Raw genomic sequence first — 13,800 nt, 5'->3', positions numbered from 1 at the left:
AACCACTCTTGGTTCTGACCACAACGCCCCACCACTACTTCCACCCATTTTAGGCTAGAAACCAAACTGGAGCTTTTCTTCCTTCCTCTTATGTTCACATGCTTCAGACGTGAGCTACTATAGCTTTCCTCAAATGGCGCCTAGATGCGCCACCCCTTCAGTCTCCCTCATGTTACTCTGTCCAGGGCTGCCTCACTTCACCCCTGAATTTCTGCAGCCTTCCAGCTTCTCTCCTTGCCTGCTGTGGTTCTTTCTTCAAATCTTCCTTCCTGGAGCTGCAGATCGATTGTTCGAAGAGTCACATAAAAAGGGCATGCATGAATGTGGAACCAGGGGAGCTGTGCTCTCGTCCAGGGATCACACTCATTGTCACATGACCTTGAATGAGTTCTTGCAACTTATCTGAGTCCAGCCTCCTTCATTAAGTTATTTTACCTCTGTGAGCCACAGTGTCTTCATGTGCAAGGTAAGAATGATAACAGAACCTATCTCATAGGGCTGCTGTAAGTCAACCATACAATCCGTGTAAAGCCTGCAGCACAGAGCCAGGTGTATGGGGAACACTCGGGGCTGCCTAATATTATTATTTTAATGATTATTATGACCATTATTATTATTCATCATGATGGATGAGGGAGGTATCTTCAAACCTATCACATGGTTATCATAAGGATCAGATGCGGCTGTGAATCTGAAAATGCTTTGAAGAATGCTGCAAATTGCCACAGCATTATTTTTACCCAGTTTTTCCCTTGCTCAAGGGGAGAGGCAGTGCCGAATAGCAGCAAGAGCACAGGCTTTACTGCCAGCCTAGTGTTCAAATCCTGATGGGGCTATTTAACAGCTGTGAGGCTTGGCCAAGTCATTAAACGTCTCCGTTTTGATTTTCTCAGCTGTAAAATGGATATAACTCTAAATCACATTCTGGATGACATTGTAAAGAAGGTGTGCCTGTTCTGTAAGCAGTGTTTGGTAAACTGTGGTTTTTGGTTTTGGTTTTTTTTTTTTAACCTCACAGTATATCATTCTTGCATGCTTTCTTTAAATTATATTCTGTGTAATGAATTCCTACCCTATTTATTCAATTGTATTTGCCACTGCATCCCAACACCTGCACTAAGAGAGGCTGTATTATGGAGGGCTAAGAGCTTTCACCTCAGAATGACTTGGACTTTAATCTTAGCTCCCACTTAGCTACATGATTTTAGGACAGTGACTTATCTCTCAAAGTATCTAGCCCCTCAACTGTAAAATGGGAACGATAGTTCATACTTTGTGGGGTCATTGTGTGTACTAAATGAGATGATATGAATATAGTCCTTAGAATATTGCTTGGCACATGAATATACCAAATACTCAGTAAAGGGCAGTTGTCTTTGATGGCTTGTTTTCATCATTACTGTTATCATTTTCTGTCGACACATGCCGTTCTCCTTTCAGTCTCTTGCTTGGCTTCTTGCCTTTCCCTCCTGGGTCACTGTCCCCTCCTGGAACTGCTCAAATCCTATCCTTCAAGACCCAGTTCAACTTCGGATGCTGCAAATGATCACTCCGGACTCTACTCATTGCTTTTTTTTCCCCTGGAAGTCCAGGGTTTGTTTCATGTCTGTCATACCTGTAATACAATTTAGGAATTAATTGTTATTATATTTTTGTGTTTTCTCAATTGGACTGTAAGACTCGTGACAAGGACTATTTGTTCACCTTTTTTTTTTTTTTTAAGAGTTATTTGTTTTAGGGGCACCTGGGTGGCTCAGTCGTTAAGCATCTGCCTTCGGCTCAGGTCATGATCCCAGGGTCCTGGGTTCGAGCCCCACATCAGGCTCCCTGCTCAGCAGGAAGCCTGCTTCTCCCTCTCCCATTCCCCCTGCTTCTGTTCCCTCTCTCACTATGTCTCTCTCTGTGAAATAAATAAATAAAATCTTAAAAAAAAAAGTTATTTGTTTTAGAGAGAGGGGGAGAGAGTGCGCGCACATGTGCGCACAAGTTGGGGGAGAGGCAGAGGGAAAGAAAGAGAGGGAGAGAGTCTCAAGCAGACTCCCCGCTATACATGGAGCCTGGAGCCCCAGACATGGCGCTCATCTTAGGACCCTGAGATCATGACCTGAGCCTAAATCAAGAGTTGGATGCTTAACTGACTGAGCCACTCAGGCACCCCTATCTCTTCACCTTCAAATGAAATTCTCACTTTACTTAATTTGGCACTAAGACACATATTAAGTGCTTATTAATGTTTGATTGATAAACAATAACTAAGAAAGTAAACATGTAAAAGTCATTATGAAATCTTAAAACCAGGGGTTTCTTGATCACCTGCATAGTCTCCTTCATTGATATGATTCAACATTTATCCTGAGTGCAATTATTTATTCTGAAACACAGCACGGAGTAGAGAAAGGGGCAGTGGATGGAGAGTCCCCAAATCAAGATCAGCAGTGTTTGTTAAGTTAGTAAAGCTTGTCTTTACTGACACAAATGACCTTGTTTTTGTATTTCTCATTACTTCTTGGCATCTCTCTCCAATCCAACCCTTCTTCCAATCCCAGAGGACCTACTGCCTTCAGAAAACCCTCTGAGCATCTCCTGGCTTCAGTTTCTGGGGAAGGATCTCTATGCTTCAGAATTAGCCTTTTCTTTTTTTCCCCCACAACATTCCCTCAGTACAGTTAACAGTTAAGGAGGATAGAGGTCTGGCCAGACAAATTATTAAAATAAAACAGGGCTGACTCTTTGTTGTGTTACCCTTCCCAAAGTCTTTTGGGGAAATAACATCTTAAATCCAAAGGTATGAATTTCTAATGGCAGGAATGTGTTAGGAGAGTGGAAGAGATACCAGTGAGTGAGATTTAAATGTGGGAGTAAGTGAAGTATTGAGGAGGTAACCTTCTCCGTGCTCCTAAAATCTCCCCCTAAGGCCAATCCCATTGTGCATAATCCAGAGATGGGGAAATATATTAATAACAAACATTTATTGGGCACTTCCTATGTGCCAGGCACTATTCTTACATGTCTGCATGCAGTCACTCATTTATTCCTCACACTACCCTGTGAGGAGAATATTATCATTGCTCCATTTTAATGAAAGAAAAGACTAAACTCCAGAGAGGTTAAGTAATTTTCCTAAGATCACACAGCCATCTGATGGCAGAGCTGGGATTCAAAGCCAGGCGACCTGATTGAGGGCCCCTCCACCCAGAAATGGCTCTGTTGAATCTTGAGTCTCCTCTTACAAGCATTCTAGGAAATTAGAAGAGGCAACTTCATGAGAAGAACCTAGATGTCATCATCATCATGGCGGCAGGCAAGGTGTTGTGCCATTGTGTGCAGAACGTTGGGAAGACAAAGAGGCATCTGGCCCCACTGCGGGTCTGAATCATCCTGACCCCTGTGATGCCTTCCCGGGGCCTCAACTGCCTCTACTTTCATGAAGCAGTTTCTGCTCATCTCACCCCCCCCCCCCCCCCCCCGTATAATGTGTCTCCTCTGATTGCCATTTTACTTTTTGCCTCTGCTCTGCCACTTATTTATTACCTTCTATCTTGCATCGTGGTTATTTATATACATTGTCACACCGCTGAGCCTTTGCACATTGCTGAGTCCTTTGCTGACTGACTCCTACGCATCTTTTGAGATTCGGCTCAGGTCTTGTTGCATTCCCTGACTCTCCTGTCTGGATTAGATGCCTCTCTTCTGTGTGCCCCAAATACCTGGTATTTATCCATTTCATGGCATTTATTATAATTGATTATAAGTGTTCACTTGTCAGTATTCTTAGCTGATTGATTGATCCCAGGTCCCGGCACGAGGGGACTTGTCTTACACTTACTTGAAACTTTGGTACCTTGCATGATGCCTGACACTTATTGAACTCCCTCCCCCACCAACGCCTTTTTTTTTTTTTTTTTTTTTTTAATGAATGAATCCTCCCTATAATTCTGATTAGACTTTGAGGACAAAATTAGATACATTGGATACCTGATTCATTTTTTGTACCTCCCCCAAGATGCCTTGCACTTAGTAGATGCTCAATAAATATAGCAATTACTGAATGACTGCAAAACACAGAGAAGTGTACGATTTTGTTCTCAAGATATAGGGCAAGACTAGGAACTACCTTAGCAGGTAGAAGATATTAAATGTTTGCGTATCCAGGCTGTGTTCTAAAATGGATGATCTAAACACCTTCTGGAATGAATGTGAAAGAAAAGAACATTTTTTGTTCTTCTTTTTGAAGTTACTTGGCTAGTAAATTGCCGTCCAATATTCAATCAAACCCAGGTCCAGGGTATTCTAAAGCTGATATTGTTCCTGTTAAACCACACTGTTGCTCTTAAAGTTGAGGGACCCTATAATATATTATAAACAGGTCTTTTAGGAAGATCTATCTGGAAGGAGCATGGAGAATTGGCTGACAAGGGGAGAGCCTGGAGGCAGGAAATGACTACTTGGAGGCTTTTACAACAGTCCCAGGTTGGGACTAGAAAGCGAGAAATTGATTTAAGGGGAAATTTGTGGACACTGGTGACTAAGAAGAGATAGACAGATGGAGATTTTGAGTCAGGATTATGCCAAAGTTTTTGAACCTAAGTTAAAGACAATGAATTCAGAGGTGAGACTTAATTTTGAAAGATGGTGAGTTTGTTGTGAAGTTGATTCTAGATGAGCAAGCTGAGTAGATAGAAATGCAGGATTTAAGTTCAAGAGACCTAGGATGTGTTGGTCATCTGCAAAGGGGCAATGGCTGAAATTAGAAGAGTGAGAGAGACATTGTAGGGAGACTTGAAGAGAGGAAAGCTGAAGGAAACGAAGGCTTTAAGGAATATTCACAATTAGAAAACAAAAAGGAATTTAAATCAATGAAGAGGACAGACCTCTAGGTATCTATCTGAAGGAAATGAAATCACTATCTCAAGAGACACCTGCACCCCCTTGTTCATTGCAGCATTATTTACAGTAGCCAAGACATGGAAACAATCTAAGTGTCTGTCCATCACAGATGAATGGATTGAAAAAAATGTGGTATATATGTACAGAGGCATATTATTCGGCTGTAAAAGAGAAGGAAATCCCGCCATTTGCAATAACAGCACCCCAGTTGTTTCTGGTTCAGCCATGATGGGCTGTGGTGAAAATGGAAACCCAGGGAAGAGGATCAGCACTGATGTATCGATCATTTAGGGCTCAGGAAAAAGCAGGCTGAAAGTCACAAAGCTTGACTTTGAGAAGGCAACAATGAGGGCAGGAGACACAACCATACAGGTTTGAGTGTGAAAATAAAAGGGAAACACTGATGGTACCTTTTTAAGGAATCTGAGTGTCACATCACAGATCTGTCCGAGCATTACAGAGAGGGTGCCTCTAATTCCCAGACTGTGGACAGCAGATTTGTGGTGACACAGAACAAGACCCACACTCACATCAAAGTGCCAATGGCCCCAGGAGGAGCTGCTGGGAAGGAAGGAGGTGGGAATATTGATTTCTTCCTCACAAAAGAGACACTTAGCCCTAAATTTTCCCAGTGGGGATGAAGTTCTAAGACTCCTCATTGACTTAAATGGACTGGTGAAAGCTGGGATAGGGAGATTTGTTTCTTCTTCATGGGCAACCTAACGAAGACATTATTTCCTGGCTATTTTCTTACAACATTGGGCAGGAGCACTGTGAAGGTCAAGACACCATTCCATCCTAACCCTTCATTTTCAGTCACAAATGACTCTCTTCGTGGTATTCCTTTGGGGTTGAAACTTGCCTGTTTTAGTTTGGACAATGAGGTAGATGAATTGGTAAGAAACAGTATAAACAGCAGGAAATTGTGGACACACCGAGGGCTTTGACCAAGGCAAGAACTCCGTAGGGCCTCTTCCAGCCCTAGCACCAGCTGGCTGAGTGGGCTTAACCTTTCTGAGTCTTACTTTCATCATCCCGAGGGTAGAACTTCATGTTCTCTTCTACAATGATAAATATTAGTGGGAATGAACAACCTGCAGGAGTTAGAACAGTGCTGAAGAGTGTTGGACTTAAATTCTACTCCCTTAAAAATGGGCATAATCTCAGCAAGTCATTAAACTTCTGTGTCTTAGAATTCTCCTCCGTAAAATAGGAGGGGGTTCCTTCTAACCCTAAAATTTCAGGATAAGTTTATCAAGAGCTGAGGGAACAGAAATATTTTGAAAGCAGAATTTACAGGTAAAGAAGATTGGAGGCAAACTTAAATAAAAGATACTGTGATTAGTTGAAGAACTAAGAAGCCAAATTTATGCCATCCATGTTTGCATCACAGTGAGTGCTTCCTATCAGTATGAGAAGCAAATTTCAAAAAGGAAAAAAATCAAACCCAAGTCTCTTTAGTGTCAAAACCCTTTATTTTTAACAATGTTACCATTTGGATTAAAAATGATTTCTCTCAGAACTTCTAGAGTAGCAGAAACAGTTTGAAGCGTTTATTTATAGGTTGCTTTTAAAAATGATTTCATCATTATCCATTAGTATTTATGTATAGACAGCATGCTAGATCTGTATACAGCAAAATAGAATTCTTTCTCAAGTGAGATGGAAATGAATGGAAGTTAGAAAATTCAGAAGACAAAAATTGTAGCAAAATAAACTGTTTGATAGAATAAATATTTTAAAATGCAGTTCTATCCCATGTGCAAATGTAGCTAAATTAACATTACTATGGAGACTCTAACCTTTAGATTTCTTGACTTCTAGCACACGTTATTCTTAATATTATTGCTCCTTTAGCCCAGTGTTGCACGTTTAGTATTCATTTACATTTTTCTTCTGGTTCAGTAAATAATTTTGAATTTTGACACATATAGTGGAGGGTGTAATGGCTAGTAAAATGGTTAAGACTTTTTTGTATGTGTATTGTTATGGAGAGCTTGTCTTTGAGCTTTGTAAGTAGAAGTGATCTGGTCTGGAACACTCCACTCAGGAGCTTATTTTAGTAGTGGTTTTCTCTTATAGGTACACTCTGTAAATCCCTTCTTTCCACCTACATCTGCAATCCCAAATGTTTCTTGCATATTCCTGGGTTTAGCTGTCTTTCCCTACGTGCATACCTTACTTTTTCCTCCTACTTTCTTTTACAGAGTTCTCACCTATTGCCAAAACTTGACAAAAAAGCATTTTTAAAATTTTTTTAAATCTTTTTTTTTTTAAGATTTTATTTATTTATTTGACAGACAGAGAGAGAGCACAAGCAGGGGGAGCGGTGGACAGAGGAAGAGAGAGAAACAGGCTAGTGGCTGAGCAGGGATCCCTCCTGCTGGTGGGGGCTCCATCCCAGGACCCAGGGATCATGACCTGAGGCGAAGGCAGATGCTTAACCGACTAAGTCACCCAGGCGTCCCCAACAGAAAAGCATTTTAATTATTTCCCATTTGGAATCCTTCAATCGATCTTAGATTTATATTGTTTATATGTACTATCATGTTTTTTCTTTATTTATATCCTCAGTCATAATAGGAGACAAAGAGAAAACATCTTGCTATGAAAAAACAGCTTTTCATAGGATCTAGGCTGGGGAGACATGGTATAGAAACTTACATGGTCACTCAAGAATTTTAAATGGTTTGGGAAGCTTTATCATTCAGGGTTCTCCTGCACCATCCTTTACAACCAGCACCATTAGTTAAAAGATTGCCCCAAGGAAGGTTTCCTGTTTTATAGACAGGGAAACTGACACAGAATTAAGTATCCTGGTTAAAGCTATGGGTGGTAGAAGCAAAAGCAGAAGAAAATTTATCTACTTCTCTTGGCCATGTTGCTTCTATCTTCAGGGAGAATACGCAGTACATTATAACATAGGCAGTCTTCACTTAACTGATTCAGAAAGGCTGTGGGGCCACTGCTAGTTGCAGAAACATCTAAGATCAAGACTCTACAAAGCAGAAATACAGAGATGTAACAACAATGTGTTCTGGGGAGGACTGTGAGTAGACAGGTCTGTAATAACAGTTGGTCACGGCAGCAACAAGGGCCACGAAGATAAAACAGGAGTAGCCGGAACCTGAGCTTTATTCAGCAACGTGCGCTCACCAGGATGCCGTCATTTTCCCTTCTGAGAAAAAGTGCAGTCTAATGGGTTACCTTCTCACTTCACTGGGGACGGTGCCGGGATGCCTGGGCTTCGAGCTATCCAAAGCACGGGCCTCCCGAAAAATCAGGGAAGCGATACTTAAATTAAAAAGCGGTCGTGAAGCCATTCGAGGATCTGGGCAGAAGGTCCTCTAGGGCACTAGGTAGCAATGCGTGAGCGGGGCTGGGCTGGGCCCGACGTGGAAGGAGAGACCCTGCAACAGCCACCGCGTCCGCAGGAGCCTGGCGAGAATCGGCTTTGGAGAGGGTGGAGAAGAGTGCAACCCCGAGAGGGGCCTGCTCCCTCGGGAAGGGAGAAAGCCGGCAACCGCAAGCGCGGTGCACAGATTGACGGGTGAAGACGGGGGACCGGAGAGGGGATGGGGCAGGGTGGTGGCATCCTGGAGGCGTGAGGGGTTCGCCTTGAAGACTGAGGACTAGGCCGGGACCAGGGCAGCAGAGAAGAGTGAGGGAGAGACCCCTTCCTTTGGCAGCTTCCAATTCGTTTCTGTCAAAGATGGCCAAATTCCACGCTGCCCTGCCCCCCTCCGCGCTTTCTACTGGTCCCCTCGGGTTGCTCCCCAGTGCTGCTGCAAGCGGTGGGGAGGTCCGGGTGAGTGTGCGCGCCGGGAGGAAGGTGCGGAAAAGAGGAGACCCTCCCTGGCCGCGCCTCCCACCCCGCCGGCCCTCTGGGAGGTTCTTTTAGTTGAGAAAGAGGGCTCTGCCGCTTTAAGGTGGGGAGTAGGCGTCACCTCTGGCCGGGTGACGAACTGGGGCGGGGATCGTGTGGGCGTGCCCATGCAAAGCAGGAGGTGGTGCTGGCGGTGGGCGGCCCCATAGTAAAATGTTCGAGGGAGGGGCGGGGTCAAGGAGGCGAGGCTACTTGGTGGGCGGGGAGATGGGGGCGGGGCGATGGGGGCTCTCCGGGAAGGCCGGGGAGGGGGAGGAGGAAGCGGCCGGGTTGGTACCATTGCGCGCGTTCAGGGAGGGGGACGAATGACATTCCCTTGGAGGGGGGCGGGCCCTTCCCCGCGGCGGGCCCCGCGCCGAGGCGGGGAGGGGCAGTCCCCATTCCCCCGCCGGGCGGGACGCCGGGGCCGGGGGAGGGGGCACCTCTCTGCTCGCGTCCGAGGCGGGGCCGGCGGTACCTTTCGTGGCGCGGTGCGGCTGGGGGAGGGCCGAGGGGAGGGGGAAGGGGCGGGACCGGGAGGGGGGAGCCGGAAAGGGGGAGGTGCCGGCGGACAATGGAGCCTATGTGTGCCTGCGGGAGTGGGACGGCGCCGCCGCCGCCGCTGCCGCCGCCGGGGGGAGACGCTGCGCCGCCGCTGCCGCTGGCCCCGGCCCCGGCCCCCCGGGGCTGAGAGCCGCCCCGGACCGAAGCCCCCTCCCCTACTCCGCTCCTCCTCTCCCCTCCCCCACTCCCGCCTCAGGGGTAAGTGGCACCTCGGGGGGGAGGGGGAGGGGAAGGGGAAGGACCAGAGCCGGGGGGGTGGGGGGGCCCGGGTCCGCGTCCGCGTGTTTTGAGCCGGTTTGGGGGCAGGGGTAGCCACAGCCGCGGAGAGCCGTGGGGGTGGGGGGGGGAGGGGAGAAAGGGGCGGGGGTCGAGGTTGCGGATGTAGTGAGTTGAGTCTGGAGAAACCTGTGGGGGAGGAGGGGGGGGCGTCCTTTGCCCACCGCTCTGTGAGCGGTGGGAAGAGACCGCGGCATCTCTCGATTTTTTAGGGGTTGTGTCCCAAGCACTGCTTGGAGAGGCTAAATGAGGAGATGGGACGGTCCCAGGGTCCTGGGATGAAGGGGCTTTGGAGAGGCGAGATGGAGAGCTAAATGAGGGAATTCGGGTCGAGTTTGGTGGGGTCTCTAAGACCCTGGCGGTGGATAGAGAGGTAAAGGGGACTTTGCAGGCCAGTGACTTGTTGAAGGGTGAGGGGAAGTGAAAGCTAAGAAGCATGTAGGAGTAGTAAAGGGCTCCAGTAGGTGAGGTGCTGATGTCTAGGTCACTGAGTCATTGTGGGGGTCGTGGACACACCAGTGATTTCCAAAGTGGAACCCTGGTCATTGACCTTTGAAAGTTGCAAAGACTATTAAGATGTCACTGGTTAGTGTTGGGTGAGCCTGGTGAAATGGAGATATCCTAAGGAAAACAACAGCAGGGTTGGTTATGTTCAGAAGGAAGGGCCAGAGGCCTGTAATATTGTCGCTGGGGGCCTTACCTGAAGGCTCCCAAGCCTGAAGGAGGAGGCCTCAAATCTGTCCTCCAGGGGCCCTGGTCTCTGCTAGAGAGGAGGGACTTAGAGCCTAAGTTGCAGTCCAGTTGGGGACTGATAAAGTTAGTAGACAAGGCATCTCTTGGTGGAGAGCCTCTAGGATGGGATGAAATTGGTGCAAAGTTAGGCTTTGGTTAAGGCAGACATGGATAGATCCCTGGCGGTGACTTTAGTGGGTAAGTGATTTAGTGGCTGTGTAAAGAGATTCATCTGAGTCAGTGATGTGTGGTGGGTTACTAGCATTTGAAATATACAGGAATTAAGTGTTCATTCTTAGACCAGAGATCTGGACTCTTGTGCACAGAGCACAAAATGATGAATTGGAAGTAGCAGGTAGGAAGGATGAATAGTAAAATAGTTGGGAGGGCAAAAGGATATGGGTGGGTAACAGTCATGTGTGGGTTAAGAACCTTTGACTCTTTGTGGAGATTCAGCAGTGTGATCGCCCTGTTGATTTTGTTTTTTGTCTTGATACTAGTGATCTGGGAAATTTTAGCAAGGAATTAATGTTACTGTGAATAATGTTTTGGTCACAAGTACAAATTTAAGAAAGATATCCTTACTAACTATTGAAAAAAGACTCAAGCTATTGAAGACAGAGATGAGTTAATAAAAGGAGAAGTTAGTTAGACGATGTAAGGATGTTTTGAAGGATGAGGATTCCACTAACTGGTGGTCTGAATAAGAAGAGAAAATTTAAGGCAAAGTTGGGGCATGGGTAACATTTCATAGTTTTAGGACTGAGGATCTAATGGTATTGAACCATTATAATATTATTTTGTAATAACAGTGTTGCAAGTAAGGTGATAATAGTTCCACAAGATATGGTAGGTAGGTAAGGAGGTCATTGACTAAAAGATGAAGGAACAATTCCACGCTGTTCTCTTCTTAGGAGGCAACTTGCATGTAATGTGGCTTTTGAGCTCAGGATCCCTGACCTGGATTTTTAGATGACTAGCATAGGTGAAAAAGTACTTATGTACATTGGAATTTATTCTGTGGAATATTTGCCCCATCGCCCTCAGGAGTGTCTGCTTTTGTAAATCAAAAGAAAATGCTCTCTGGCTTATAGGGGATAAAAAATACAGAGGTTTCACAAGTATTATAATCAACTAAATATTTGATCATAGTGACTTGGTATAGTGGTTAGAGTCCTTGAACTTGGAATCAGGAAACTGACTCTCCCATTGACTTATGGGACTTTGAACCAATCTTTCATATTTATTGTCCAGTTTTCCCGTTTATGAAGTCGTGATACCACTGCCCTGACCACTCATAACCCATTGCAGCGCTTAACAAATGAATGCCTATCTGCAAAGTGCTTTGAACACTTCTGAGAATGAGAGATGATGTAGCCCAACTTTTTTCTCACTTTTAAAAGATTACTCTCTCTCAGGAACAGAACAAATTCAGCTTTTATAACAATTATGGCAGCATAGTTGATCAAGAAACAAAAAGGAGTACCTTATACATCTGTCTTGTTCTATCGTCTGAGTTTTGGTTTTCTACTAATTTTGAAAGGTGATACCTTGTCCCCATTTAGTAGTGATGACAATTGTGGAATGTAAGAAAAGGTCCCCATGGAAGAGTAGGAAATTCACAGCACGTGCTGTGAATGCTCACCTAGGCTGATGCCCACCCTAAATTTGAGTGACCTTGGACGTGTTACTTGGCTTCATGGTGGCTTAATTTTCTTCCAACTATGAAGTAATGTTGGTGGAATAACTTAGCTTGTCTGTCTGCCTTGGTGACTATGACGTTAGAATCTATAGGAACTTTATTTGTTCGAGAACAACTTTATTTGTTCTTAACCTCCTATGTCCTACATACCCCTTTGGCCAACTAATGAAGCGTGGGACCTCTTTCAAGAATTGTGTTTTTGAAATGCATAAAATAGAACATATAGACTTACAAGTGGCAGGGAAACAGTTAGCAAAATGTTAAACAATTACGATACAGTACTTTATATGCTTCTTTCTAACACATTAAATAATAAAGCGTAGCTGCAGATCTCACCTTACTGTGATTTTGAAGTAGGGATGGGTGTAAATATTGTGTTGGGATATCTGCAACAAGTGTAATGCCACGGGAAAGTGTCCTGTGGTTCGTCTTGGTGACGATCACGGGATTGCTAATACTACCTACCGCTGGTTGTTCCCTCCCTTCACAATTGACGGCACTGCTAACTTTTGCTAGAGGTGAGTGAGTACGAATGAAGATGGAAGTTTTCCCCCCGGAAGTTCGCAGCTGCCATTAAGTCTGTCCACAGACCGCATGTGAGCCAGTGGGTCCCACGTGAAGAACTCCTGCTCTAGACCAACTGATTTTTGAAAGTTAAATTTTCTTATGGCCACTTGCATTTTAGGCTTTGCAATATTTTTTCAGCATCTCCATCATGCTGAACACAAGGGCATAAAGAAGATATGAAATAAAAGTCCATTTTGCAACCTGTTGGTGACTGTTCTTGGTTGTGGAGAAAGTTAAAAACAATGATTAGCTTGAGGCTTTTGTGTCTGGTGGTTTTGCTTTTCTAATAAACAACCCCGGCTTCAATGGGATGGATTTGGGCTGCACTGCTCCATCTTCTTGCATTTTGAGTTTTAGTGGTTTTGCCTTCCTTCCCCATTTTTGACCTAATTATTTTCTCACTGCTCCTTCTAAATACTGTTTTGGCCTCAGAGCATTGGGGAATGGGTGGTTTTCTTTGCAATCAGTGTGAATTGGGGTATGAACTTCTCTATTCTTCTCACCCCTGTAGGACTGAATGTGGGGCTAGCTGGTGTCACTCCACTTTGACCTAAAAATCCCCTTCTGTTTGGGAGGCAGAGATCATTCTTGGAAAGTTCTTCTGTGTCCCAATGTAGAAGAGAGAGCAGAGTGGACATCTCGAAAGGTAAAGACACTGATGATGAACATATGACTTCTGTGATTCAATCTGAGTATTTTGGATTTTTGTTTATGTTTCTGTAGGGTCTCTTGTAAGTTAAAACTACATTTGTTTCCCAAGGCAAAGGTCATCAAGTTAAATGCAAGTCAAAAGTGTAAGCGTAGTTACCTTCTGTTTTTCTGTGAGCAGGGACTTCCCGCAATAGCTCACTTCGTGGGAAAGGCAGGTGGTAGGAAGTTAAACAGGTATTTAGCATGTCTTCATTGGTTTGTGTAAATTCGAGGCAAGGGTAGCAAAACTTAAGCTCCAAGCTCATTATAATCCCTGGATCACCTAGCATTTCTTGAGTTTCTCCTGGGTGTTGGGTGCTGTGATGATCACCCTTTCCTCAGGGGGCTCTCTGTCTACACAGAACAGGGATACAGTTTTTTAAGTGTTATAATAGGATTGTGACCATAATGCTATAAGGGCCCCAGAGGACTTTCCTAAGGACAGTTAGGAATCAAGGAGAATTTCACAAAGAAGGGACATTTGTGCTAAAATTTTACTTTGGGTGACCGTTATTCT

At 44.8% G+C, this 13,800-nt stretch overlaps 1 protein-coding gene across 4 annotated transcripts in view; it reads left to right on the top strand.

Moving 5' to 3' along the window:
- Positions 1-13,800, top strand: part of LOC144381872 (uncharacterized) — a 67,546-nt gene that overhangs the window by 47,984 nt on the left and 5,762 nt on the right. For 3 of the 4 annotated variants that reach the window (XM_078072525.1, XM_078072526.1, XM_078072527.1), the window contains one exon: positions 13,105-13,239. The gene's annotated coding sequence lies outside the window, so the exon portion shown is untranslated. Of the gene's footprint in view, positions 1-9,321; positions 9,515-13,104; positions 13,240-13,800 lie in introns of those variants that run through there. The other variant, XM_078072524.1, reaches the window with a different exon arrangement.

The sequence above is a fragment of the Halichoerus grypus genome, chromosome 5 (assembly GCF_964656455.1).
Source record: "Halichoerus grypus chromosome 5, mHalGry1.hap1.1, whole genome shotgun sequence".
NCBI lineage: Eukaryota > Metazoa > Chordata > Mammalia > Carnivora > Phocidae > Halichoerus > Halichoerus grypus.
The sequence above is the reverse complement of the archived record's forward strand: the minus strand, read 5'-3'. Positions and strand labels throughout refer to the sequence as shown.